Raw genomic sequence first — 4,685 nt, 5'->3', positions numbered from 1 at the left:
CAATTGGATTTGGGAGTGCAGAATTTGTTGGATTTCTTTTGGTGGGCGAGGAGCCATTTCACTTTTCCAGAGCCTTTGTACTACCAGTAACATGGAAGCCCCCTATACTTCTATTGACACATAATCGACCTGAATGGAGATTACTTACTTTTTTTGTGGATTGAGTGGAAGCTTTTATTGGAAACATTTTACATAACATTTGGGATCACATTTATCCGGCGCTCTACACTGAGTACCTACATCAGGGTTTCCATTTAAATCACCGCGTGACGTGATTCAGATGAAACCCCTGAGGGATCCATTCACTATAATGAGGCAGCAGAGATACTCTGGATTCCGTCTGGCCTCTGTTCAGCCGTATCCTTCTTTCATAAGTGCACAAATCTGTGGTCGACTGCGCTTTCATGAACTCCTAAAAAGACAGACACAACCAGATCATATGCAAGACGATGTCCACAGTGCCTCCATCTGGCTCATTATAGGAAATCTTCTGCTCAGGGTTCTGTCCGAATCATGTATTTTTACACGGAAACTACATGGATCTTTAGAAGACAGAACTAAAAAATCAACAGCAGGTGAAGAATTGGTTTTATTTTTTTTTATGCTGTTCCTCATGCGGTATAAGTGATTAGATGACTATTCAGGTTGGTGTCATTACAGTGATACCAGTTTTATATATTTTATGTTTGGCTGCTGTCACCCACTGACACCTATTTGCAAAAACTTGCCTCGCCATATTTTGAGAGCTATAATTTTTCAATATTTCTGCTAGCAGAGTAATCTGAGACCTTGTTTTTTGTAGGGTGAATTAACGTTTTTATTGGTACCATTTTCGCACACAACATTTTTTGATCACTTTCTATTCCGATTTTTGAGAGACAGAATGAACAAAAACTAGCAATTCAGGAATTTTGTTTGTTTTTTCATGTTGTTTTGCTTGTGGTAAAAATGATAAAGTAGCTTTATTCTTCGGGTCAGTACGATTACAGCGATACCTCATTTAGGCTGGTTTCACATTTGCGTCTGTGCGCGCAGCGTTTGATCTACATAGATCCGCATGCATCATGCATACATATATATGCGGCGGGTTCTGGCGAACACAACATTTTGATGCATTAAAAAGCGCATTATTGTCTATGGGAACGCATTGGTACGCAAGTACATGCGTACGCATGTGTTCGACACGCATGCGTACTTCACACTAATCATGTCTAGGAAACTATGCTACCACCTGAAAAATCACTGATGTATAAAAGGGGGTCTGGAGACAGGTAGTCCATTGCTCTCAAGACTCTAGGAACGATTGTTACTGCTTTGCTGCTCTGAAGGCTTTTGCTGATCTGAAGACTCTGGATTTCACTCAGGATGTGAGTATAGAAGCTATGAAAATGTCTGCCTGTTTCTTTCACTGCAGTCTGTACTCACTTCAGTCTATTTTGCAGCATTCCTCATCAAAGATGTCCTCCAGTGAAGAGCATATCTCCCAGAGCGGACAGGAAACTGATGAAGTGAATACATTTGCTACTGATTGGTAAGTATTGACTGTCAATATGACACATGGGGTCGAATCAAGTATTTTCTTTACAGACCAGTTCCAGTGCGGAAGAGCAGGAGCAGACTCAGGCCCAAGTTCAGGTGGAAAGATGGCGGGTAAGTAGTCTTGACTGTTTTTGTTTTGATTTATGTTTACAATTATATTAATGTATTTCTTTGATTTCTAGGTTCCACATCGTGAAGCCACCACTGAAAGTCACCTCCTAATAACATTGGTGTAGGAGCGAGTTCCGTTGTGGGACACCCGGGATCAGCGTCACTCGGACACTGTGGTCGTTCGGCAGCTATGGGATGAAGTGGCCAGATCGCTGTTGGATGATTTGGACTATGCCACACCACAAGTCAGAAAGGATTTTCTTAAAGTATTGCAATGTGGTCTGACGCGACACTGAACTTCTGGTGCATTGTTTTACAATTTCTTTTTTTTCCCCCTTCACAGTGAAGAGAGTCAAAGTCCAGTGGTGTTCGATGAAGTATCGCTTCAATAAGGACATGAGAGAAGAGAGTCAGGTTCAAATTGGTGCAAGCACCATCGTAGTCTCTCCTTCCTGGGTCCTGCGGTTGGTCATTGAACCTAAGTATTTTTGTGTTGAATTCCATGTTATAACATCTGAATTTTTTTTTTCAACAGGATATGTTGGCGCTTTAAAAAATTGTATTTTCTTGTAGTAATGTTTTTCATTTCTTTTTCAAACAGAACCTAGAGCAGCACCTCTGAACCTGGATAGTCCTCTGTTGGAGCAGACCCTCATCGAACAAGCCTTGAACAGTCCCAGTCATTCACCAGTGATGCAGCAAGTGGGCAGGCTTCACAGGCTGGAGAACAGGCAACTGGTCCTTCAGGTTTTTCCCTGTCCCTGTCCTCTGCCACAATTCTTTTTTTTGCTCTTCTGGCCAGCGGCAGGAGACCTGGAACAGGCCCCTCATGCCCAAGTTTGTTCACATAGGCTCGGTCTTCCAGAATGGCCTTTCGTTGGAGACAGACTGAAAAGTGGGTTTGCGCATGTGAACTCACTTTTCCAGGAAGTCAACCTATGCCTTGATGCCTGGAAGAGACCGGTAAAACATTTTTTTAATGCTATAGAGCAGGGTATGTCGGAAAACCTTACGCCTGATCTCCTGCTGAATGTGATGCAGGCCTGCCATGCTGCTTACAGCCAGGCTATGCAGCAGACTCGGTACTTCCAGCCGCCACACATGCCATTTCCGGCTGTTCCACCACTAACCAGGTTCACCACCATGTTGAGTCCTGTGCACGCCTGTCTACCTCCACCACCATGCTGAATCCTGCTGTACACCAACATCAAGCCACCACTCCCACCCTCTAAAAAAAAAAGCAAACAGAAGGCCAGTACAAATTCAGCACAGTAAACCAAGAAGAAGACAAGGACCAGCCAACGTACCCCCAAAATTGTCCTACCACCACCATCCTCACCTTCCAATCTGTCTGTTTTCTAATTTGTCTCTCCCTTCCCACGCTTCCACTTGTAATGTGTCTACTTCTATCCTTGACCTCCCAGACCCCATGCATTTTGTAGGCCCTTCCTCTGGAACCCCTTCACCATCCACACATGCTAGTCAATCATCCCAGCTCCACACCCCCCATGTCCAGCATATTTCACCCTCCAACATTCCCCAAAGTTATTTTTTTATTCCCCAAAGCTAATTTTTTATTGTTAAATAAAATTTTGCTTTTGTTTGCACATTTACAGTGTGTTCTTAATCTCTGTATGCGCCGTCGCCACACTTATGCGCCGTCGCCACACTTATGCGCCATAGCCCCAAACACACAATTATGTGTATTGTATTGTTGAGGGAACTTGGAACAGGTGTTTAATAGCGATGAGCGAGCACGCTCGGGTGGACGAGTATTGTGAGTGCTTGGAGATTTAGTTTTCATCACCGCAGCTGCATGACTTGCGGCTGTTAGCTTGAATACATGTGGGGATTCCCTAGCAACCAGGCAACCCCACATGTGCTCAGGCTGGCTAGCAGCTGTAATCATGCAGCTGCGTCAACAAAAACTAAATCTCCGAGCACTCACAAATACTCGGAGACCACCCAAGCGTGCTCGGGAAAACCCGAGCAACGAATATACTCGCTCATCACTAGTGTTTAACTAGAGGTTTTTTATTTCAGTCAGCAAACATTACAGGTACATTTTAACATTACAGGTACATTTTAGCAGCTTAAACCATTTCGTTTTGCCATGACAGTCGTCCATTATCAGAAACAAAGTAGGCAGCAAATGTATCCCTCATTTGGACAACTTCCACTGAAGTCCTCAGAGGGTGATCTTGGTAATCACTAGTGATCAGCGAGTACACTCGAGTTTTTGTTAGTGCTCGAAGATTTAGCTGCGTGATTTGTGGCTGCTGGACAGCTTGAATACATGTGGGGATTCCCTAGCAACCAGGTCACTCCCACATTTAGGTGTCAATGTTACCAGGGATTCCCAGCCAGTCTCCCATGCTGGTACTTGCCCAGCCTCAAGCTGCTTAATATTTGCGATCTGACGAGGGCAGGAACATTCAGCTTAGAGTGGCCATTGACCAATGCTACCAGGGATTCCCAGCCAGTCTCCCATGCTGTCAATGGCCACTCTAAGCTGAATGTTCCTGCCCTCGTCAGATCGCAAATACTAAGCAGCTTGAGGCTGGGCAAGTACCAGCATGGGAGACTGGCTGGGAATCCCTGGTAACATTGACACCTGTCAATGGCCACTCTAAGCTGAATGTTCCTGCCCTCGTCAGGTCGCAAATACTAAGCAGCTTGAGGCTGGGCAAGTACCAGCATGGGAGACTGGCTGGGAATCCCTGGTAACATTGACCCCCACATTTAGTCAGGCTGGCTAGCAGCCGTAAATCCATAAATCATGCAGCTGAGTCAACAAAAACTAAATCTCCGAGCACTCACAAATACTCGGAGACCACCCGAGCGTGCCCAGGAAAACCCGAACAACGAGTATACTCGCTCATCAGTAGCAATCACGCAAAGTGCTAGTAACAGGTTCCTCTAATTCTAAGTTTTGTCGCTCTTTAGCCAGGATGTAGTTGTGCAGAACAACACGCGCTTTCACAACCTCATCAATAGTATCAATTTTTTGAAAAATGGCTGTTCCCAAAATGCGC

The 4,685-nt window shown here is 44.7% G+C and overlaps 1 pseudogene; it reads left to right on the top strand.

Annotated features, from left to right (window-relative positions):
- The first annotated feature begins 4,266 nt into the window (after window positions 1-4,266).
- LOC138644273 (5S ribosomal RNA) lies at window positions 4,267-4,385 on the top strand (annotated as a pseudogene).
- Window positions 4,386-4,685: the final 300 nt, after the last annotated feature.

The sequence above is a fragment of the Ranitomeya imitator genome, chromosome 6 (assembly GCF_032444005.1).
Source record: "Ranitomeya imitator isolate aRanImi1 chromosome 6, aRanImi1.pri, whole genome shotgun sequence".
NCBI lineage: Eukaryota > Metazoa > Chordata > Amphibia > Anura > Dendrobatidae > Ranitomeya > Ranitomeya imitator.
The sequence above is the reverse complement of the archived record's forward strand: the minus strand, read 5'-3'. Positions and strand labels throughout refer to the sequence as shown.